Source organism: Haliotis asinina, chromosome 2, assembly GCF_037392515.1.
Source record: "Haliotis asinina isolate JCU_RB_2024 chromosome 2, JCU_Hal_asi_v2, whole genome shotgun sequence".
In the NCBI taxonomy this organism is placed as follows: Eukaryota; Metazoa; Mollusca; class Gastropoda; order Lepetellida; family Haliotidae; genus Haliotis; species Haliotis asinina.
Window position 1 is genome coordinate 81,711,883 of NC_090281.1, and position 26,783 is coordinate 81,738,665.

The following is a 26,783-nucleotide window of genomic DNA, read 5'->3' on the forward strand; positions in this document are numbered from 1 at the left end:
GTCTTACATAAGGCATTGATTTACATAGTAGATACAGGTTTTTATAATTGGGGTTTTACATAAAGCACTAATTTAGCTAGCAATGTCTAGGGCAAAAACCCTCAACAGTAACTGTAGCTGAGTGAGTGAATGAATGCTGTTTTGTGGTCATATTAGGATATATCTAGCTATATCACATCTGCCTTTAGATGGTTAATTCTTGGTCATGCATGCTTTGTTTGTTCTTTAAAGCCACACTCAGCAATATTCCAGTTATACTGGTGGTCTGTGAATAATCAAGTGAATGAGCATTCATCTAAACAAATGGGATACAATGACATATATCAACTAAGTCAGCAAGCCTGACCACCCAATCCCATTAGCTGTCTCTTATGACAAGGATGGGTTTCTGAATAACAGGTTTGATTGCCAACATGTAATCTGTTCAACACATGTCTGGTGTCCTCTGCCATGATTCTGAGAGAATGTGTAAATAAGCTATATTCACTCACTCCCTCCCTCCCTCACTCACTCATTCCGTAAAGCAGCAGTTTGGGATCTGAACTCATTATCACAGAATCAGTTCATCTGTAATTTTACTCTGGAATTTGCAACACCTTTACCACTGGACCATCATGAATACCCTTAAGGCAATAAAAATAAACTTGAAGACCTAAAATGTCCATTATAATTTTCAGTGATAAATTAACAAAACAAGTAACTCTAATTTATATTATCATTCAAATCTTACAGATTTAAATTTCTGACACATTTATTCAGGACCAAAATGAATAAAGTAATAGAAGCCTTGACTCTTTAATCCTTTAAACCATTAAGGCACCATAGAACCATCACATATGGATTACTGCCCATGATTATGCATATACCTCCCAAGTGGAAACATAATTGTGATAGTCCATGTTCGACTAAATCAGTCTGCCACAGACATGCTGGGTAAATAATCAGCCTCTCCAGAGTCCTCAGCTTGAGCATAACCACCTTCAGCTGAACTCGTTCAAATTATACAGAACATTTATTGCATTTGAAGAAGAAAATCCAAAACAAATGTTTCTAATTTACTTCCAAATGGCTGAAGACATTTTAATTTTGTCAGCCCTTGGACTTTGAAGCTGATAACAAAGTTTGGAAATTCCAGATTGGAGCGATATTTTGATGAAAAAATGTTTTTGTCTGGAAATATACTTCCCTCCAAATTCTACAAATATGGAAACAGTGTTGATGCTTATCCAAGATTAGTAAACACTGTATATCTACCTAGTGTATTTTAAAACACTAAATACATTTCATTCCTTATATTCCGTCAAAGTATAAATGTACATTTGATCAATTCCAACAATATCAGGGAAATTTCAGGCATTCAGCTCTTCTATTTCAGATCCCATATAAAACATATATTACCTTACTTAGAACCTTACAAAATGAACACAAAAGAAATTTATATTTTTTACTTCATGAATTCTTTTCCATACTTCACAGCTGTACATCATAACTGCTTTGTAAATTAACCCCAATAAAAAAATATATATGGTAATGTCACAAAAAAAGTTGATTTTTTATGACCATATAATGTAAGATAGCATTCATCATCAGTGACATGTCTAAATGAAACACTTCCAAGTGTACAGTCTTGTAAATGGTATGCTACACAGCCTATTAAGCTGTATCCACTTTCATTCAGTGGCTGAAATGTTAAAATACATGGGGTTATCACCCATGGTTTTATACCACCCTACTAAAAAGTTAATGAACCAAAAAAATGTGCCCTCTCAACAGGACCATTCAGGGTTGGTGTATTTCATCATTTTTTAAATGATCCTTGTGGGTAATTCGGTATTTTAGCAATATGTCTTCCTGACTTGTTTAAATATATAATATTACTCTCAGTGGGTATTCGATAAATGTGGTTAAAATACAACTTAGGGCCTCTCCTTCATCTGTTTTAACTGCTCCTTCTTACTATAGCCTTAATGTGTATCGGTCTTTGCTCTGTTTGTCCTTTTTTAATAAAAACTTTATTCCTATCTTTGTTTCATGCTTTCTTCTGCTCTTTTATTATTTGGAAGAACCTTTGTGCACTTTGCTTCTTGTTATTTAAACATATATGTCACAAAAGATATTTTCCCTACAACTTTTTCATGTCTTAAACTCAAACTGATAAGAATACCATCGCAATAATGCATAACGTGCAAAACTTGAAATGTGAAAAAAGTTTTAGGGTAAATATGTCTGTGACAACAATACAAAACTGATAATCACAGCACAAAATTATTTTGCAAACCAATACTACCTTGAGCAGCCTTCCCTGTCATAAACCAAATCAACACATTTGTAGAATGGTTTCAGACAACTCTCATTCTTGTACATTTTTTAAGGATTCTTTTGCCAGCAACACCCTTTCCTAGCTGTCAGTGTCAACAGCCCTTAATATATACCATATGCATCTATATCTCTGTGTCTAAAAAGGTAGCACTATTTCCCTGAAGACTTTCCTCATTCCAGATGTACTCTACCTCAACAATGTGCATCCAACAGCAACAATGTCCCAGGCAATGAAAATACTGTCAAAGATATGCTGTGAACTCTAAAAAATATTCCACACATGACATAATTTCCTTTTTGGGTTGTAACTATAGACACATGGGAGTTTTAATGTTAGAAAACAACAAAACACATTTAAATTACATTCTTGTTTAGCTTTGAAGGTTCAGTAATTTTAAAACACAATATCAGCTTTCGTTGTTAATTGGAATTGCCAAGGATTATGTTCTTTGTTTAACATTTCTCTCAAAGATGAAGTTTCAAACAGAAATAAGAAAATCAAGCATTAAAGTTTCAGCTCAGTCAAGAATATCAATATTCTTTTAAAAATAAGCAATTAATATTTTTTTTATCAAAGCACAGAGAAACAAAGAGAACTCATTAAAGTGGACACAGAAAAATACTTAATTCCTGAAAACTGACAAAGTAATTAACGTTTTGAAAAAGTGTGCAATAAAAAAAAAAATCAAAGTCAATTATTTGTTAAAGTACTCAACAGTTATAATGTTAAGAGGACAACTGACACATATTGGTACTTTCATTTACTTTCATGAAAAGATTCAAAAGTCCAAAGGCTCATTCCATAACAAATTTGATTCATTGGAGACTCTCCTCCATTGTTTCACATCATCGTAAAAGTCAAACAGTCTCACGCCTATGTCAGGTGACCTTGACATTCCATGACATGACCTGACAAAGACATCTTCATAACATCTGCTAAATGTCACTCAGGAGGAAACAGAAAAAGTTCCAGAGATCATTTAAGATAACTCATCTTTGAAAAAAAAGTACATCAAGTCTCGCCACTCAAAATGTATAATATGTTAAATAATTACACGGAAAATTCTAAATTAAACACAATAATTATCATAATAATATGCAAACCAAATGTATCACATTTCAGAGATCTTTTATCATCAGAAACAAAATTCACAAATACATTGGAGTTGTTGGTCCAAAACATACTGTCTTTTTTATTCACCAATCACTAGTCTCATTTGTTTTAAAGAGTTAATGCTACACTATGTGAATTTGAACAGACTTGCAAATGACTAGAACATGCCTAGAACAGCATTTCAGTCATTTGGCATGTTTGCTTAATACAGGAGAAAACGACCCAAAATATGAGCAAAATGGACTTCAATCATTGTACCCATATGGAGAATTGAACATAAGTCTTCAGCGTGACATGCAAATGCTTTAACTACTAGGCTACCCCACTGCTCCACAAGCTATGAAAGCCTTGGACATTTACAAACTTCATTAAAAAAAATGGTTTGGTACTGACAACCCTACAAACATAAGTAGAGAAAATCTGTGTTTTAAATCAATGACCATAGGGTTCAAACATGCTCCAGGAAATAAATATAGCCGATGCAGTCCATTACCACAGCTAGTGAAAATGTAGAAAGTTTTCCCCTACTTCATTTGTTCATTTGAAGTAAGTAAGTAAACTAAAAAGGGATTGGGTCAAACTACAAAACATGAGAAGACTGGCATAACTATATCCACAAGAAACACCATATCTAGTTCAATGCCAAATCACCAAAACATTGTCCTGTCCATATATGGAAGAATAGTTAAGACACAGATCAAAGACCGCGGGGTCAAGAATGCTGAAAAAGTGCACTGGTAAATCTAGTAAATTCTAATCAACATGAGCACAACTCCTCTAATATACTGTTTAATAAACACGTCTACCCATCAGAATAAATAACATGAGGCTTCAAGGTTTTGTGGACAAGTAAATAACCACATCCATATATCACTTCCAATCATAGGTAGCTGATCCACCATTTTCTCTTCCTGTTATTTCACTGTATCAGCCAGGCGTGCCCAATAACAGCAGCAATTAGTGCTCCTCCACTATGGCACCTTTGGTAGGTAGGCCATCAGATCTGACAGACAGGCAGAACATGTCATATCATGCTATAGGGGAGATAACAAGACCAAGAAGGGAGTATCATATTCATCATATATCATGGGGAAAACATATGACAAAAGATGACAAATGGAAAATGCTTGTAGAAATATTGGTATGATAATATGATGGACCTAATAGAGATGTGATACAAGTGTAGATGGGAGATTACAATACGAAGATGGGAATATCGTTCCCATCCTTTCATGATAATATGTGATGACAAATTATAACAAATGATGCTGAATCCTTGTCCTTGTCAATCAAAGACTTAATTTTAATTATGATTATCATAATGATCAAATCATCCAAGATACCTAACCAAATATCAGACCTCAGCCAGTGGCTGTATCTGATATCACCCAATGATATCATCACTAGAAAAGCAAGACTCTGACAGGTGCTGCTTTGCTGCAGGTGGTTCTATCAGCCCACTGGCCTCACTCCCTTCATTACAAGTCTAATTAGGCCCAATAAGTTGGAACTATGGACTATAGCACATGCTGTAGCAATGGCACTCTGATAGGGCAACACAGAAAACTCCAGCCCACATAGCAAGAGGCAACACGTGGTTGTAAACTACCCCCAGCTCTCATCATTAATGCTGATGTAATGGAGAAATACAAGCATTTAACGCAGACTTGATTTATGTTTGGGCAGATTTATGTTGTGTCAATACGTTGATTAACTGATTGACCAGAGATATATGCTGTTTGTATTGTATCAGTAATGAAGTTAGCATTTAACATAAATAAATTACATCCTAAAAATATGAGTCATAAAGCATGTGTTCATACTTGCGATTTCAAGACATAAATCACCAATGCAATTACTTAAAAGTGTTCTTACAGATGTTCTGCTAATTGAAGGGCAGGATATACTAGATTGAGGTGGATGTCATTATGAGACAGATATAGCTTTATTATCCAGTCACTATCTTCTGTGCGTGCATGTAGTTTTAAAACTATTCCACAATATCATGTCAGGAGACACAGAAAATGGACTTCACACACAAGACTACATCATCAATTATGTGTGACAATTTGTCTCTTTGAAAACAACTGGAATCAGGTGAGGTGAGGTGAGGTGAGGTGAGGTGAGGTGAGGTGAGGTGAGGTGAGGTGAGGTGAGGTGAGGTGAGGTGAGGTGAGGTGAGGTGAGGTGAGGTGAGGTGAGGTGAGGTGAGGTGAGGTGAGGTTTTCACACAAATTAGATATCATGAATTTACAATACTGAGTGAATATTATTGAATATAATTTAGCCTTTATCCACATCCTACTGTTGAACATATGAAAATGTAGGTTTCGGTGCTTACAAATCTTCATGCAGCAGAGTCTTGCTGTGTTCAAGGACTGTCCTGAGATGAAAGCTCAAATGACATTGATGTAATTACCTCACATCTTGTCAGGATTCTTTACTATAGACCAACCATTTTCAACTTCAAATCCTTAAGAACAATATATTCTTGGAAACCAGATTTCAATGACAAAAGACTTAGAACACATTATCTCGCCTGTGAATAATTACTTAGAGCCCTGCCTTGAGTGGTTAAGCCACGTTTCAAGCACTTTAAACAAGGTTGTCTTTTAAGTTGAAACTCTTATATACTAAATGCCTTTTACCCACTTACAATGAAAGGTAAAGATCTGAGATGTCTAAATAACCCTTCTAAATAGAACCAGACAAAAGAGGTGCCAAGTGTCTTAAGCCTGTGCGTCACACTGCTTGAAATATGTAACAAAAAATTGCTTCAAACCATGACCCACCCATAGAAGGTGCTGAGTACATTACCCTTCCTGTTGGCTATAGATAGAACAACAACCCTCTGTTCATTTTTCAACGATGCAGTACAATGTCTTTATGATTGTTTCACAGGTTGTTACGCCCATGTTAGGTGGCCAATGTAAGGTAGAGTTATGTTCCCACACTAACACAAAGGAAGGGACATTTTTTTTGCATGATATACACATAGGTGCAAATAATTAGACGCCATCAAGATCCACCCTGTCTTTTGTTTCTGAGTTCCATGCTTAAACTGAGAAGAACGCCCTAATGGATCCATATTTCATGACAAAGTATCTTCAAATCATCCCCCTTGTCCAACCACCTAGGAAACTTGGCTCCTCCATGTCAGATTCTCGGAAGAGTTTTAGAGTAATCTCCCCTGACCCTCCATGATTACAAGTTCAATGTCTCACAAAATATTCAGCAATACCTATGGTGATTGGTTAACGTCTGTCAGGTTGATAAGGGTGGGACTGATTCTGGGAAGAGTTTTCAGTTTTCACCACTTTCAGTGCAATTACACAGAGAGTGATGAAAACTGGAAGATCTTTAAAAGTCAGTTAGCAGGGTTGAGCCGCCCACAGTGATTTGTTGTTGGAGATTCTCCAGCGTGAACAGGTTTATGTTGGTTTCTCTGAGTCATGCTACAGCAATGCCAACTTGGTGCCTTTCTTATATGCATGTTCTTTCAGTATATTTACAATCACTTTCACTATTTCAAGTCATTCTCTCTGCCATATTTAATTAAGAAGTGCTCCCCCTGTTGTAAGTGTTGCTCAGTACTATTTGTTCGATGCTTAAAGCCACAGTCACTAATACCCTTTTCAAATAATCATGGGCTCCAAACAAGTCTTAACGAAACAAATCAATGATTAAAATTATGGACACCTATCATAAATTCTTCCTGTAACATCATTTTATTCATGTTGTGATTCTTTGCCAAATTCAATATACTTACACAATGTCGACATGAACATAACCAGATTTGATTTAACCATGAAACAGATTCCACAGAAGACAATAGAACAGAGAAATTTTTGTGAATGGAAGTGTCTAACACACCCCTAAGATGGGTTCATCAATATTCTGACTGTATGCATCATCTTGAAGAAGATGTTTATACATTCACAAGTGAAGATATGGGTTAGAATTGGTATTCAGTAACCCACACTTGATGTGAGAGGCAACTAATGGGATCTGGTGATCATGCTTGCTGACTTGGTTGACACATATCATATCCCAGTTGAGTAGATTGATGCTCATGATGTTGATCACTTAATTGTCTGGTCCAGCCTGGGTTATTTACAGATAGCTGCCATATAGCAGGGATAAAGCTAGGTGTGTGGTTAAACAACAAACTTACAAACCATACATTCACAATCACCCACTTTTGAAACCCATCATCCATGCAATGAAATAACTTGTCCCCATATCTTTGATTTCCCTTAAGCTATGAGTGAGAGAGGGTGCAGCAAAGTAGGCTGCTTATTTCTCTATGTCTACACTGTCAGAAAAAAAACAAACTTATGAAAGTGATGGTTACAATGAAAACTTGCCAAACAGAATCATAGATCTTTGACAATGCTTGTCTCTTTCAAGAAAATTCCAATCAAATTGGTTCAGACTTGATCAATAGTCAAAATTGTAAAAGTGCTTTAAATCTGACATTTTGAATACCTCTGTTGTTCACTGATTTCCATCTACAGAGGCAAGCTCCTGACAATGAGGAGCTATTTTGGGAGATGTCTGCTTCTTCCCATAAGTGTCTGCTCCACCAACAATCTGTCTGCTTCAGCTAGCTGAGCTGCTCCTCAATCTGGCAATCAATCTAACATCACATAATGTCTGCCACAAGAAAACAGCGATACTTTCTGTCACTACATTGATTACTTTGTCTTGTAATCAAAGAAATGAAACGGAAATCACAACCAAATGTTACATGTGGGTATATCTGTGCTGCACTGGCCTACCTTGGGAAAAAAAACAATACTATACATGCTATGATAGCTTACGCCCACCCAAAGATGACTTCAAACTCAAGCAACACCTTTTTCTGATAGGATCTTAACTTTTAAACCAAAGTCACACCACCTATGTTGCCAAAGCAGCCATGTGCCATCAAACGTCATCAAACGTCACCAGACTGCACCACTAGATAGTGTTTCTTTTGCCTTCTCCTCCATGTCACCATGCCCTGGTGCCAAAGGAAAGAGACATTGTTTGAAAAAAATGGCTGTGAACATGTACAGAAGTGCCAGTGAATGTCAAAGAAGGTATCTCAATAGTTTTAAGGTGATGACACATTGACAGTTTTTGAGCAAATGGATCTGATAGTTGTATGAAAGTTGTTGTAAAAAGATCGTACAGAACAGCACCGCTCTCACAGCCTTGTGAATAAATGCTGATTCTTTATTTTTCTAAGTCTGAATGAACACTACAAGCATTTGCTTGATGTACAGACTCGTAGATTAGACTTTTTCAAAGGCAGCACTGACCTTAAAAGGCACATGTTGAACTGAAAGAGCAAAAATCTTAATGCAATGTACAATACAAAACAAAATAAGTTGTTTCAAGCTTAATGTTCAAGACTGTAATTTTGACCATTGATGTTGCTTGTTGTAGAAACATTACTGTACAAAGATACTTGTCAGACAGGGTTGCAAAAGTGATTATGTTTGGTTTTACAACACTTACAATAGCATGTCAGTCATTTTACCTTGTGGTTTAACTAGGTAACCACAAGGTAATATGACTGTCGGTGTGGACAAACCCAAACTCAAAACAAACCAGGATTCAAACACACTATTACTGGTTCCTGTCACTGAAATTTTCACAGCAATTTGCTGCACATCAAACGACCTTAAGAATGTGCCTGTAGGAAGCGCTTGCTGACTTGACATGTGGAAGAAAAATCTAGAATGTATCCTAAATATAAACAGAACACTCAATACATTAAACCATTTATCACACTCCAGAAATACACACAGTGTTCTGATAAAACTGCCAACAATCCTAGACGTTGGAATGGTGCCACCTGTCTTAATTGTCAAGCAAAACCTTGACTGATACTACTGAGTAATGATAAATAAAACTTTTGCTTAACTTCTATATTATCAAAACCCATCATGAAACCTGAACAGAAAGTATAGAATCTAGTGTAATCTTTAAAGACTTACGATAAGTTATCAAATTTACCATGACATGTTAAACAAATTTCATCTTTGTTTCTCAAAGCAGCTATGTCAGGAAGATGAAAGCCTTTTAGCACAACATCCAGCAAGACCCCACAGGAGTAAGAAAAAATAAGGATTATACCACCACTAGAGGTCAACTGACCCCTAAATTAACTCCGCACAAGATAGCTCATAAAGTATTAGGAGGTACTACACTGCCAAGACTGGCATTAATCCTGTACATTCCACAAGTTTAAGTTGTCATTGTGTAAACTGATTCCTCTTTGTGACTAGGTGAGCTTTGAAGATCACTCTTTTGGGGCAGAGAGTGAGTATATCACAGAAAGATGGTCCCTTTCCAAGACCAGTCAAATCTGTCTTGACCATGGCAGGTAGCATGGTAGGCTGACAGGGGAAAATTTTAGCAGGTAAGGGGTGGCAAAGTAGGTTAGAGGTTAGAGTGTTCACTCAACTTGTCAAAGATCTGTGTTTGATTCCCCATATAGATGCAATATGTGAAGCCTGGTACCCTGTGCTGTGATAGTAATGCCATGTTTGTTGATGACATATTGTACAGTTTTCACAGGCAGTGGTTAAAACATTCTTGCGTGAGTGCGTGCCCACATCCACCCATACCCACTCACAACCACGTCCATTTAATAATACCCATAATACACATTGCTGGGGAAATTAAGCATGTGGTCAGACATTTAGTTTGAATGCTGTAGATGTATGGATGACCATCATACCTCCAAGATCTGTAAGATCTTTGAAGTACCAGCAATACCAGTGTATAATATACTAATGAACAAGGAAACCCACTTGTACGAATTCAGTCCCAATGCTTCTTATCTGTCAATGAGACAATAAATCAAGCAACGGCAACTTGGACATGAAACTAAACACAACCAGGTACAGACATGCCACATGGTTCCAATATAACGGGTCATTATCGTAAATCGCTTCCCATGGACAAGTGACTATCTTGTCACAGTATCATCGCAGACCACACAGTAATGCAATGCACTCTATCACTGCTGTCTCAGTCGCAACACAGACTCACCATTACCATTCATCGTCTGGATGGGCATTAATTATCTCCCCTTGCTGATGATCTGTTAATTGATAGGCTTTCACACAATAAACATAAGTCTTCGTCTGATGTTGGAGGTCAACAAGACAAGGAAGTGACTTGCTCATTCCCCTACAGTGAGTGAGTGAGTGAGTGAGTGAGTGAGTGAGTGAGTGAGTGAGTGAGTTTTACACTGTTTTAGTAATATCCTCGCACATATCAGGATGGGGACATCAGAAATGGGTTTCACACACTGTACCCATGTGGAGCATGGAACAAGGGTCTTCAGTGTGATGAGCTAAAGCTTTAACCATATACCTACAAATTATCATTGTCACGAACAAATCTAGTACATCACATTTACTTCCAGAGAAGACATGTACAGTGAGCTCCCCCCCATATTACTGCTGGTTTATATGCTGTATATAGTTTTGATAACACTGGAGAATTTTCCATGAATCCCACGTAGCAGAGCATATAGAAGGCTGTTCCTATTCACCAGATCGAAGACTTGGCAGTAAAGTTAAAGTTTAGCTGTCATTTCATAATACTGATTGGTCCTTCCCTGTATTAGAGTAGTAGCCACTAGGACAGAACACATATGTCTGTTCATTTTAATTACCATCATCTTTACATATGCCCAGCCATAGTGAGGGAGTGAGTTTAGTTTTACTCTGCACTCAGCAATATTCCAGCTATATGTTGGCAGTCTGTAAATAATAGAGTCTGGACCAGACAATCCAGTGATCAACAGTATGAGCATCGATCTGCACATTTGAACCGACAACATGTGTCAACTAAGTCAGCAAGTCTGACCACCCGATCCTATTAGTCGCCTTTTGGGGCAGCCCAGCTATAGATAAAAGGACAGTGGACTGAACTATTTTCATCAGCTATGTATCAAATGAATAAAAGACACCTACTTCCGTGATAGTTTTAGGCAGGGGGCGTAATAAGAGGAGGGGAGAAGAAGGATACTCTGAGTTTCAACACATTGATGACACTAATTAACCAGCACCATCACAGATAAGGTTCAGAAGATGCCTAGCAGATAGCAAGGAAATCTGGTCCAGATATCAACTATGTGAAAACATATTTATCAATGCCAGTGACCACATGGCCGTTGTTTACAAACATGCGTCTACTCAGATGGTCAGTTGATACAGCTACAGAGCTTGACCTGAACACTTAAATTGAATTTTAATTATTTCGAAATGGGGCATCTGGTGTTTATGGAATTTTCAGGGTGATTGGTTCACATAAACATCCTCACAGAGCCCTGAATGTCAGGAATGGTATGAAACAAAGCATTGTCTCTGATTTCCAACTTTCAAAATACCTTATCTAATTTTGTTCAAACTTTCAAGGAGGATACTCAAATCAGAATAATTTGTTACTTTGTTGTTAAATGCTGCACTCAGCAATGTTTAACTATTATATGTAAGTCTGTAAAAAAACAAAGCTGGTCCAGACAATTCCACTTACCAATAATAATTTAGTGAATGATGTTAAATTTAGACTAGATTATAAACAGGTGGGTGTGAATTTGTTGAGTATGTTATCTGTTCATCTGTGATGAAATTTCCTATTTAGATTTGTACCATATGTTCCCATGTACCTTTAGTTAACAATTTACTTGCCTGTGCATGTGTTTGTGACATATGGCACTTGTCAGAATACTGCACTCACCTGTATGTGAACACATGGCATTGGCACTATTTGATAGGGACTGAATGCCATTCTCATGACATAGCTAGGGTAGACTTGCACAAGTGTCATAGGTAACAATTAATAGATTAAATGATAATGTCTATAAAATATAAATGTTCCTCTTACTCATGTCCTGTGTATTGTCCTCATTTCCCAGTCTAAAGGATAGAAGTATTATATATGTATGGGATTAGTATCTAGACTTACAGCAATGCTACAGTTAAGGGGCATGATGGATTTGGCTTTCAGCACAGATTTCTCAGTCCGAAGTAACTTGTTCGTCACTTTTACTTGAATGAAGTACATGTGTAATAATGTATTCTTTCCTTCTGTATACAACCACAAAAAGATACTGTATATTTGGTTATCTCCAAAATATTCATTTTCACAAAATCGTGTAGACTAACAGCTAATCTCTGAAATGAACATATTTTACTGAAAAAACGTTCATAGTGAAAAAAAAAAAAATATAATGAAATGGAGCACTGAGACTTTCTTCATTTTCAGAATTGGAAGCTATGGAAATCTAGACTTGCCACATTTTCTACACTTCCGTGGGCTTTCTTGGATATATATACTTCAGGGTCTGCACGACAGGCTAATTATCGTGGATACAACTACAAAGCATGTTTTTGACAAACAATTAATAAAAAATGCATGACAGAAGAAATTTCATAAACATTCCAGGTATGATTACAGCAAATAGTTTAATATGTGTGTTCAGTCTCATAGTCAAGGTAGATGGAAGATTGGTAATGAATTCATATACATGGTTTACAGCTATGTCCTTCTGTGTTTCTATATAGGAAATACTTCTACAGTATTGTGCCACCACAGACTTGCTACACACATGGGCATGTTTACATTTTTTCTATCCTCACTAAGACATAATATTTAGACACTGAGTGAAAATATGAAAACTAACAAAAACTGCCCTCTGCCCCTGACCGTATGATGTAAACACATTATGACCTCACAGAGTAGTGATACTATCAGGACGGCATGCTGGCGAGGGGATAAATCGGCTGTGTTTACATGTGATCTCATAGACAGGGAGCAACACACAGGACTCTACACATAGACTTCAGTGGAATGGTGGAAGTTTTTAAATATTTTATATCTGTGTTTTATCAACATTGATGCAATGTAAATGAGACTGTTGAATTTTAACAGATTTGTAAATAATTAATAGATTTAGTCACTTTCATGAAATTATGCTTGGAAGCTTCCTAAGCATAATGTGTTCTATCAGAGCGGAACTACAGGAGTTAAAACAAAAAATATACTACCCATCAGTATGGATTAGGATCACTAGTGTAAATGTAGCCACTTGCTTCAGGCAACTGTTCTAAACTAGAGTTAACATAATATTCTATACTGTTTACAGGAACAGTTTACACATGAACTGACGTATTGAATAACAAATTCATGACACTCAAAAGGTAATTTGTCACAAGTTCAAGAAAGAGTGAAACTCAGTCAAAATTGGCTAATTCTTAACAAACCTTTACATTAAAACACAGCTGTACACATGCACCAGTACACATAACAACTACAGTTATATGAAAGATTGCAATCTTTAAAGCTCCATGAATAGCAAACACTACAATTGTACAAATAGATGACATAACCCACCACCAAATCCTGTTATCAGTCCACAGTTAGAGGTGATACTGATAAATGATTTTATTGGGATGTAAAGCAAAATTAAACTCAATGTAAGATTTTATTGTTTAACATTAACACATCTCAAACCAACATCAACTTAAGATACTTAAGATACCAATTATTCTTTATCAGCAGATATGTGATTTTGGCAAGTAGCAGGCAGTCCCTTCCAGAAATCAAGCCAATGAGTTGCCAGCCATTGCTCCTTAATGTATATGTTAGTCATACATTTTGGCATACATCTATATACAGGTGTGACAACTGTACAATCCCACTGCAATTTCAACTCAATACCTACATGTTCATTGCCATTTGCCGGGTATTCTTTTTCTTGACAGAAACTCATGAGAGTATTTTTTAATGTTTATGGGCAAAATGCTGATGAGTTAATCTGCAAAGCTATTACTATCAGATCCATATGTGTGCAATTATGAAGCATGGAGTTATTCTGTTTCTTATGTAACAGTCTGATGCCGTGAGAAACTTTCCAGTTGGGGTAGCAGACATCGGGGAGCATGTTAGACTTCGTTCATCTCTCACAGAACTGGAGCATATCATGAATTAACATGTATTTTTGAACACACCCTTGCGCATTTGTTCTTTCAACAATAAGTGTTTTCATATATTACTGCAAATGTGACCATATGCCATTCTTCTCTAAGGGTACAAACTATCAAAACATAAAGAAAATTTGCTTAAGGGACAAGTTTTTACTGTATTGTTTAAACATCAGCAAATTTTATAACATCTGTTCTTAAATTAGATTAATACCAATACTGAAGAAATAACAAAAATTCTCTTCCATGGCAATTTTCAACAACAAATTTATTTTAATCTTGCTGAAGAAATACATGTCAAACCAGTTGGCATTCCAAGGTTGTGAAATAGATCGAAGACTTTTCAGGATTGGGTGGACATAAGGTTGACCTGACTGACACCATGTCATCATACTCCAGTTATCCATTCATTCACATTTTTTTTCTATTATCCCTGTGATGACCACTGGAAACTGTTCATCTGGATAACTGAATCCACTCTAATGTTGTTTATGGAGAGAACTATTTCGGATTGCTTGGTTTGAGCGATTGTATTGTGACAGAAAGAAACATTTGGGTTTGCAACCATGGGCTTGCTTGGCACAGACATTAAACTAAGACAAAATAGCTGGAATATTCATGACAAAGTACTACTTCGCTTACATGTGTTGATACTGTGAAGAAACACTTATAGAAACTAAAACACATTTCATACTTCTCATGTTTATACTTCGACACATCTTACAGATGAATTAAACATTAGAAAGTGTTTCCCCGGAAATGTTTATATGCAGTACTTGCTAACCCTAATCTTCATCATGCACACTAAGTGAACAGAAATTTTAAAATTTCAAAGTCTCTTTTCACTGATGTGTAGAAAAAGGTTAAAGATATCAATCTAGTTTTTAAATTTTTTATTCATATAAACCAGTTCATATCTTATTTCAAACATAACATTTCCATATTTGATGGGAACATCACTCTACTTGTAGTTCCAGAGGAGGAAATGTAGAACATTCTTTCCTCTCTAATTATTGGTAGTTTGCATGGATATTTTGGTTTACAACTGTCCAACCATTTAATTACAAACTGGTGATTTCAATGCAAGATTAACATGCCAAGAATCGGAGTCTTATCTCCAAAGATGTTTGGGTAGAAACATGTCATTACAACTCTATCTTGCATTTCTACTCCCCTGGAGCTGGACCTGTGCCAAACGTTTGGAGATTTTCTGCTGTTACCATGCTGATTGGATAACATCATGTGGGACTGTCGGAATGTTAGGATGTAGCAGGGGAGTCTTCCAGTGCGATCAACACGATCTGTACTTCAGTCTGATGGTGTGTGTACTAATTAATTAACAAGTGATCCATGGAAAACATTATGAAAAACACTGTACAATTTTTGACGTTTCATATACCATATAGTAGGTACACTTTCTGGTGACTTTTTATAGAAGATTAAGGATGTCTAGAGGGTGATTAAGTAAGTGTAAAATGATAAGCAAAATATGGCTTTCTCGATGTATTTATAAGCATGGAACAATGCTGCTTATGAGTATGGTAAAATTCCTTGAATACAGGCGCTACACTACTGAGTATCAAAATAAATTTTGAAGAATTAAAAAGACAAGTTGCAGGTGGAGGAATGTTGAATTCAGTAATTACATAATGTCGGGTAGAATTTTCAGAACTTAGAAGTACAATATTGACAAACTTTATGGGTAACAACTTATTTCCAATCATTAAATTCATATTTTTACTTAGACCTTAGATATTTGTAATATTTGTAAGTATAGAGAGATGTTTGCAGGTTTGTCAGTATGAGCAATAAAAAAATGACTGTCATCAGGACAGGTTTCTACTAAAAGTGGTGTACACTGTATGATTCAGGCTACATCACACATTGTATTCATGAAGCACTATCCAACAGCAATGAAACTAGGTTTTTGCTTAAAGGTAGCTGTGGCACAATCACAAACACATGCAAAGACAAGTCAATTGTTCGCCTACAAAAGCATGAAAACTTACGGTGAAAGTCACCAAAGGAACTTCCATTATTCATCAAATCTGTCGCTGACTCATTAAATCATTAAATGTTGATTTTCCATATGAGATTGTTTTCCATATTCTCTACATAAGTGTCTTTCAACATAAGAGTGAGTGAGTGAGTTGAGTCACTTAGCAATATTCCAGCTATATGATGGCAGTCTGTAAAGAATCGAGTTTGGACCAGACAATCCAGTGATCAACAGCATAAGCAATGATCTAAGCAATTGGGAACCGATGACATGTGTCAACCAAGTCATCAAGCCTGACCACCCAATTCCGTTAGTCACCTCTTACGACAAGTGTAGTCGCCTTTTACGGCAAGCATGGGTTGCTGAAGGCCTATTCTACCCCCGGCCTTCATGGGTCTTCAACATAAGAACATTTATGAATACCTGGTAATTTGAACATACTTGATAAGAATATTATATAACAGCAATGAACAATGCATCATTTGTAGCATCAACTTCAAGTAAGGGTGGGCTTTGTTTCTTCTTGTGCAATGCAATACCACTTGAATCTGTTACAATGAAAACAAAGAAGGATGCGAAACAATTCTTTTCTGATTATTTTGAATTTCTTTCCATCATTCCATTTTCCTACAATCATAAAGACAATACTGCTATCAACCAACTTCAACTCTGTACAAAAAATTCCTGAGAACATGATACCATGTGTTATCACTTTGTTGGCCTTTCTTTACAACACAGACAAAAGGAACAATATTTGTTTGCCTTTACAAAAAAAGGAAACTGTCTCAAACAATCTGAATTCTATATATTAAAACTTAAGATATCTTTTTTGCAAATTACAAGACATTCTCTTTTTAGGTCACACATTTACAACAACAAATGTTAAATTTGATTAGTGGGAACAGTTTAAAGTTCGCTGTTATCTCTACACTAGTCACTGAAACTAGATGTCAGGTCAATTGTGAGAAGTGTTTTCTTTGTGATTTACATAGCAAAATTTTTGCAACTTGACACCAATCTGTTAACAATCGTGTTTGGACCACACAATCCTGTGACTGTCAACATCAGCATTAAGTGGTATATTTTGGACATAAGTATATATATTTTCCAAGTCACAAAACCTTGCCAGCCAGCCCATGTTGCATCTCACATCCAACATACCTTTCTTGGTATCTATATTCTTATCTTGAATATCCAAGGTTCAGAAGGAGTCATTAAATTACTGAAAACATTTGGAGACAACTGGTCCAAAAAGGAAAAAAGAATAATTTGCACAATGATCTTAGCATGTCATCCTTAAAAATTAACTAACTGTGAAACAATTTTTTTCACAGAGATCACATCCAAATACCTGCTCGTTGGTTCACAATCATTACTTTCCCAAGGTTCACATTCTGGTTTCACAAAGTGATCTTTTCTGGGAAAAGGTTTCTGGTTTACGCAACATTAAGATTGGAAATAAAAAGCAGAAATGACAGAAGAACTTTCACGAAAAAAGTCAGATGTAAACGTTGATATTTGCAAAATGCTTTAAACCAAACATATATACAACTTAATTTAAACAGGGATGAGTGCTTCAAGTATAAAAAATTACCAAATTGATAAATGATAACATGGAAGCCACTGAATCATATTCCTGAACGGGATTTCCTTCACAAAATTTGAGCGTTATAGTTACTGTTCCAGTAAATCCTCCTTAATACGACATGTTGCAGAAGCAATAAGTACAAACAAACAATACACTTTACTACCCCAACAAATAAGTCCTGAATCCAAAACACACAAAGAACAGCTATAAAAAGACAGAAGTTTATGATGCCAAAATTCTGCTATATTGTTCCTGATGCGAGGACACAAGACTGTGCTAAGCTGTCTCTGGCTGTGTGCATTCCCAGCAGTGTGATGCCACTACGTTTGTGCATTCACATGACATGCAACACTTAGAAATAGATTATCCCCTCAACAAAAACAGTTACACCTCCAAGGTTCCATTGTTGCAGACACCCAAACCACATGGGGACATGGCAAGGCGCCAATGGTTTTCAGCTGGTTCCTTTTCTAGCATTACATGGTTGAGAGTCAGGAATTCCTTGCACTGTTGTTTCATGTGAAGTGGGTTCAGAACAATGTACCATTGGTCTTGTAATGGAGGATATGCTTTACCATTCCAGTATAATCATGGAACAATCTCCATTACAGTTCCCTTTGTAAAGGAGCATATCCAGTATCATCCCAGTGAAATTATGGAGGCTGAATTGGCATCATTGCTCCTGTAATGTAGGAATATTCAGTATCATTCTACTGAAATTGTGGAGGAATCCTTGGTACTACTCCTCTTGTAATGGAGGAATATTAAGTACCATTTCAGAATAATCAAAGCAGGATATCCAGTACCATTTCTCTAGTAATGGATGGATAACCCTCACCATTCCATTTGTAAAGGATGGATTTACTTTACCATTTCTCTTGTAATGGAGGGAACTCCTTTATCATTCTTCTTGTAATCATGTAATCATCATCTCAACTGTCAATGAAAATTACATTACCAGAAAAGGTTGAGTGGTTCATAGCTTGGATGAAGACCAGTGTCCTTCATCTCAAGCTCTAGTCAGTCGAGCAGTGTGTTCAGCACCATGAGAAGGACTATGGACCAGACAAACCAAAGGCTGAAAGCATGAACAACATTAAGCCTCTATATATACAGCACATCCATATTAGTCACCAATCACTAATAGTAAGGTGATCCAGAGTTGCCACAGACAGAAGGCAGGGACTATGTTGTCTTTAATACTGTCAAGATACTCATTCATGGGGTCGCCAGAAAGATCGGAAGAATGTTTACTCCAAACAGTCACAGTTACACAACATCAGTATGTTTGAAATTGAATTGATGAATATCAGTATGTACTGTTAGTGTCTAATGAGGAGTAGAGAACAAAACCTCGAGTGAAAGTGTAAAAGTATGGTTTTATGGTGCTTTTAGCAATATTCCAGCAATATCACAGCAAGGGACACCAGAAATGGACATCATGCATAGTACTCATGTAGGGAATCAAACCCAGGTCTTCAGCAGAATAAGACAATGCTTTAACCACTGAGGTACCCCACCACCAACCTGGTGTGGAAAGTAAACACTTTAACCTCTAGGCTACTCAATTTTTGTTTTAAACATTGTGCAAATATGTTTTGAAATACATTAGTGATATAACCTACTGTCAGCAATAAATGGCTACGTCGGGACACGCCAATTCCAAACTGTTTGACATTAAAGTACAAGCCATTGCTTTGTTAATATGATCCTTCTTTGACAGGGGAAGAGTGGGGTCTAAAGCCATTTCCTGAATCACAGTCTGACACCGACCGCCAACACACCGCCTATGTTATTTCAACATGAAGCATATTATAAGACATTTATACCACTTTAAAGGGTAAATGGCTGCTTATGATTTTTTGGTAATGATCAAAAAGGGCACCCAACATTTATTTATACCACTCTCACATAATGAGTTGCTTATTTTCAAAGGTATTGATATTGAAATGAGAAGGCCAACAACCATATCACTTAATCAATGTTGCTTTTCTTGTCATCTGGTAGCTCAGTAGGGAATGTGTTCATAGAGTATCCTCGGTTTTAATCCATAATCACTGTCAGTGACAAAGCATATCAGGTAATGACATTCAACAAATGGTATATGTTGAAAGGCAATTAAATAATTCAGCAATATATATTAAGAGGCAACTAACAAGATCAGGTGGACAGACTTGCTGTCACTGTTTCATCACTGGATTGTCTGGTCCAGACTCAATTATTCATCACCATATAGGTAGAATATTGTTGAATAAGCTTTAAGCAATAAAATAAACAAATACTTTCATAACAAGTAAACTTAAAACTCTTGCACACTGAACGCAAACTTCTGAAACATTAAAGACTGGATTCGAATCAAAGATCATGATACAAGACAAGAATGCCAGAGAACTCTGCCTGCCCCTTATACCAGTGTAGAGCCATCATGTCCCATCTTGTTAAAGTCAGTGAATACAGTTTTACGCCACTTTCAGCAATGTTCCAGCAGTATCAGAGGACACCAGAAATGGGTTTCAGACATTACACCCATGCAAAGATTCTCACTCAGGTCTTCACCATCGCTCAGGTCCAATTATTAGAAAAGGTAGGTTTCACATGTTAATCACCACATTCCATACAACATTTTTCTAGTTGTATGTCAACATCCATCAACTATGAAAATATGTAAATCATACCTACACTTCATCATAGTTCATCCACTCTATTTGTGTCATCAATGGTGACTCTTAAGTCCAAATCACTTCGTAAATACCCTGTACCTGTTCCTCCTCACAGGTGGGGAGATCCACAGAACTTGTTCACCTCATTGTCAGACCATTTTGACACTAACTATTCTATTTCCAGCACTATAAACCTACAGCCAAAGAAACTGAAACCACTTCCACCTTGATACACCAACCAGCCTGCTTAATTCCTTAACATTTCAGTGCACAAACTCATCCTTTTATAGTGTGACAGCTTGTACAAGAAAATGCCTCAGTGCCACCCTTATGCAACTTGGACCAACAGTAATCACTGTTGGACCAATGGTAATCACTCGGAGTTACTATTGAAGAGGAAGCAACTTTTACGATAGACTCCTGCAACAAACTATTGTGATAGCAATATTGCGACCAGCTATTGAAATACTATTGCAATGGTTTTTTTCTAATCAATCGTATATGAAGTTATTTCCAAATAAATGTAAAGCTTCTAAGAAATAAAAACAAGTTGCAGTAGTTTCTGTCTCTTAATAACTGTCAAGAAAACTTGAAACCCATGTCAAATAAACATTTAAAACATAAACTCAAGGAAGCTGCAAGCTTTCATCCAAACATCCTGAATTTTTCACTGCACATTTATCAGCGGAAGTCAGCTACCAAAACTATTGATAGTTAGACACACTATCAATGCATTAATAGTTTCTCGTTACTATTATTGATTAATTGCTATCAGAAACCCACCAATTGCAATCCATCAATAGTTTGACGCATCATTACAGGCCTAGAAATGACATAAAAAAGGCTAATTTCTGCTTAATCAGCAACATTGAAACAAAAATTTGGCAGCTTATTCCTTGATGTTTCAAAAATGCCCTGAGAAGATTTCATCACTGGCCGATGTCCTCAGTACACATGTGTGGATAACACATGCTCCACTTCTACCTAATCCCATTTTTATATACACATACTTCAACACAGCCTCAGGGGTTGGGGAAACTATTTTAAGTAGGAAGGCACATGTGTAATAAATGAAAGGATATCCATTATTAAACTATCTATTTTGATGGAGAGGCAGTAATACATGCCAGCTGCAAGGGACAAAAGTTTTTTATTTGCTGATCCAAAACTGAACAAATGTGGGATTAAAAAAGCTTGTTTTTTTTCTCCCCATGAAGCCAATTAACTGATGTCGGTAATGAAGAACCTTTAAATTAAACCTTTGACTTTCAAATAAACTTTTTTGTCTTTCGTTCCTTTTATCTTTTCAGACCACAAAACCTTTCAGACCTTCTGGAAATCACATATGGATAAAACAAGGATTATATTTCTTAAATCCAATATTTAGTTCAAATCTTCAGGCCTTTGGCAGACACAGGAGTTGGCATAATGAAGAATGAGTCTCTGTTTTTCAAGTTGAGTGAGTGAGTGAGTGAGGAGAAGTTCTGGTTATGATGTTGATGTTATCAACATATTCATACTGATACAGGTTCAAACCAGTGATCAGTCTGTCTGTCACTATCCAGCAACACTACTATTTACACCTTAGAGCACTAGAGCAACTCTGTTGATAAAAAAACTGGCCCTTGTATAACGTGAGAAATGTAGTACCTTGTGCCTTTCTGTGAGTGAGTGAGCTGGGTTTGTTGTGAGTTTTAACAGTGCTTCATCTAGGTATGGTAAGCCATATTTTGGAGAAAATCCAAATAGATATAGGTCTCAGACTTTTACCACTGACAAGCATGGGTATTTTTTATAAACCTACAAATACAATAAAGATTAACTTGGATTCAAACAGTGGTTTCTGGTCTACCAAAAGATGCCAATAACGAATTACGGTGCTTTAGGAGACCAGCCAGCACCTGCCAAAGTTCCCTTTTACCTTAGATCCCAAACTGAGTACAACTTCTCATTAAGGTAATTTCACAGACTTCAAATGAGCATATTGGTGAGATCTGACTTATCTGTTTAGAATAACAGCCATAGAGGACATTGCCTATCTTGGTTCTTCCATTATGTAACATCAGTATGGTGATGAAGCTTCACAGAATCACCATTATCACGTAACCCTCCCAGCATCCTCACACAGCTACACATCCTACAGCACCCCATCAAACACTCCTCATCCTGGGACCAATCACATGGTGAACATCCCTATCATTACACAGGCTGAAGTTAATAATGTGTACTCAATGCCAGAGAAATCTGCAACAGAATTGCAAATGACATCAGCCAAAAAATAAATAGCATTACAAAACAGCAATGTTCGATTATTTACAGAGAAGGGAGTCGTAGTAGATACGTAGGTGCATCTGGTGATGTCAGTGCAGAAATTCAGGTTGAATAAACATCAGTTCAGATGCTAGAGCCAGGTTGTGGAAGAGCTGGAGAGGTACAATGGTCCGATTCACTTCAGGTGATGGTACTATTCCATAATGTAGAAACAACCTGTTGACTTACAGCAGGGGTCATCTAGGTGAGTCCGTTACTACTGTTATTGCACTTATCTGATAAAAACTCATGATTGGGTCAAAAGATACATCAGGCTGATACATTACCCTTTGTTTGAATGTTGAATAATGCTGATATCATCACAGAAATCAGTTGACGTGATTAACAGTGGTATCATTACAATGATAACATACTTCAGGAATGGCGCCAATCAGATATCTTCACACAGAATTCTGCTAATTTGTTTGCTCACGATATAGACAGACAGCTAGTTATTTTGGAACTATTCTGAGTTTCTTTGTTATTTGAAGACAAGAATTATCTATCAATATATAAAGTGTCTTTGAAAGATTTATCAGAATAATTCATGTGCATGAATACCTTGATGAAGTTCTAAAGGTTAAGAAATTTTACATGCATTGAACGTTTAATAAATAAACTAAAAGAATTGTGTACTGATGTATAAGTCTTAATAAGAGTGAGTAAATGAGTGAACCAATGAGCACAAATATAGTTTCTGGGTTAATCTAGACTTTCCCCATATGCTAGCCTTGTATGGGATGTATTGTTTATATCTGTTTCTGGGTTTGAAGGGTTGGGAAGGCATGATCCAGTTTTATGTTGAATTTTGAATTTCTTCATTTGAGATTTGGGGACCCTTTTTGTTTGAGCATGTTGAAGAGTGTTTTGAAAAGTGCATCATACCAGACAAGAACCATGGATGATGACTTTTTGCATATCGGCCTAACTAGATGCAACTGGCATCCTTCCAGCCCTCAAGAAACAACACTTAAACAGTACTATATATTCCAGCTTTCCGACTGGCCAGTCATTATCTTGCCAGTGAAGCACGTAACTGAATACAACATGAAAACAAATATGTCAGTAAGTGTAACGAAGACAAATGCATGATGCCACATCAAACGGATATAAACCCACCTTATCCAGCAATATCACGCTGGGGACACCAGAAATGGGCTTCACATGTTGTACCCATGTAGGGAATCAAACCCTTCTTTTCAGGGTGATCTGAACAGATGTTTTAACCAAAAGGCTACCCCACCAAGCCCATTGAGTTGAAGATGATGATGATGGCGACGACTATGGTGACAACAACAATGACAACAACGACAATGACATTTCCTTCATTTAAATTTGCATCTTAGCTGATAACAACACTCAAGATTTAGCTTTCCACACTGGATGTTCTTTGCACACATACACCATTTCTCAGCTGACAAACACAAGCTTGTACAAACCAAGAAGAAATTCCAGTGTCGGACCAAAGACATATCAAAGCCCTGTGAGTTTTGTCTCATCAGTACCAAGTACCAAGACAACCAATCACTGAATCAGATGCCTTTGATAATGTAAAAACGTTACAGATGATGAAGATCATTGGACCTGTAGTTTGGGACGTCTTTGATGCTGCTGCTGATGGTGTAGATAGTCTCCGCAACATTGGACTTGGCACAATGTTAGACTAAGTGCAACTTCACAAACCCAGCCACATTTTATGTAGGAATCTGCACATTAATGGTCGACATAGCTGCTGGCTGTAGGTGTTACCAGAACTGTCATTGTTCTGACTGATTAGTGAGAGCTGATGAACTCATTGACCTATTAGTTCAGCACTTGTGAGCATTGCCTTTCTCCCAGACCATGCTAAATTAACCAACATACTTGGAGGAACTATGTGGGAAGGAAAGAAACACATTCAGTACTAATTTAATGAGTGCAAAGAATTACTTTTAGCTGTAGGAAATCCAATTTTCCTGTTTCTCAGAATGATTCTGCCTTTAAGAATTAGCACCAGTAATACTGGCCAACATTCAAGCATAAGGTAGTTTTTTCAGGGACCAATAGGCCTGGGTGGGATTGGTGTTCAGCAACCCATACATGTTGTAAGAGTTGACAAACAGGATTGGGTTGTCCGATTCACTGACCTGCTTGATGGATGTCTCTGTTTCCCACAGGATTGATCCTCACGTCAACCTTATCTACACCTGTTTACTTATAGACTGCCATTTTACTCCTGGAATATTGCTGAGTGTAGTGTTAACAAGCCCAAAAGACAAATTTTCAGAAGAAAAAACCATACATGGAAACATGGAAAATCTACTTCTGGTAGCAGGATTCAAGTTGACAGATTTCGGTTTTGATCTATTCCAAATCATTTAATGATCATTCTAATGAAACAAAAAGTAATCTCCACAAACAAATCTCAAAGCTGAAGTAGGTGAATGAATGACCCATTGACACACTTCTCATAGACAAATTTTCCCTTTTTTCAAAATGGCTGTGACATGGGCGGTACAGGATCATGACATTCCAATCCTGTCAGAGGACAACAAATTATGATGTCAATATCCACTTTTGACCAACATACCAGCCAAGTACACGCTTTGGTCATTTGTCCTGGAATTTCCTTTTGTGCCAAGTAGTGTTTTCCATCCTACTGTTTGTATAACATCTGTGGCAGTAATGCTATCCTAACAACAGTCTTTGTTGTTTGATGCCATCAGGACATAGGCCATTTACAGCCAACAGTGTAACCGCTCTCATAACAGTATTGACCGATGGCAGGCATCAGTCGGAGGACGAAATTTCTTTGAGGCATAAATTAATGTACCCTTTCAAAACTTAAGACAAAAAGGGGAACTTTCACATATTTAAATTTTTTAACCTGAAATCCACAAACATTGTTCAAACATTGCATGAACATAATCCAAAGTTGTGATGTTCAGACAGTTTAGGTCTCACTCCAAGAAGGTTCATACGCCAATGAACTCACAGAAAAGGAAGGTAACTTGTACATTAAAGTATGATGTGATATTCTAAAGCTAAATTAAGTAACATCAGTTCTGACACATCCATATGAAGGAATATCATTTGCTGAGATTTCTGTGACTTTGTCTCATAAACATTGCTGTCCTCCTTCATGTGACTTTGGCTTTGATGTTTAATGCATGGGGACAACCCAGCCATCTGACACTGACTCAAGCAACCATCAGGGAATACTGAAGAAAACTGAACTGTCTTGCGTTAAGGATGGCAAGAGAACAGGACTGACCTTGGATATGTGGTCTTGGTCCAAGGCTGAATTGAGTGCTAATCATATAAATGTATTCCTATTCTAAACGATAAAGCGGCAAGTCTCAATAAGTGGTATGGTACTTTGTTAGAGGAATATCTACATATTTTAAAGTTTAAATCTTTTAAACTAATAATCATTACCTCAGAGACTCATGCAAGTCTCGGGATGAGGTTGAAATGGAGAACCCAGTTTTGTTTCACAACTATCACAACGAACTCCAAGGATATGCAACAAGTGTGGCTCCTGTATAAGTCATGGCATCATTAGGTGGCTGAAGGTTGTACTCATGGAGATTTGTGATTCTCATTACAACTATTCCTGATGCAAGTGGATCGTGTAGGATCAGCATCTCTTGTCAGGGTGTCAAGACATGCAAGCCAGCTTCACAACAGCAAGTGGCAGTTACCCAACAAAGAAAGCACTATTTTTGTGGCTGTAAAACTTTTACAGCACACCTTGCCAACTAAGGTCAATGTCTCATTACTGAAAATGGTGAATGCTTTGTTTCTCCGGACCAGTGACAGA

At 36.9% G+C, this 26,783-nt stretch overlaps 1 protein-coding gene across 1 annotated transcript in view; it reads right to left on the reverse strand.

The window, feature by feature from the left end:
* The window catches only part of LOC137274424 (FRAS1-related extracellular matrix protein 2-like), a 189,894-nt gene that overhangs the window by 76,038 nt on the left and 87,073 nt on the right, over positions 1-26,783 (reverse strand). The window lies entirely within an intron of this gene.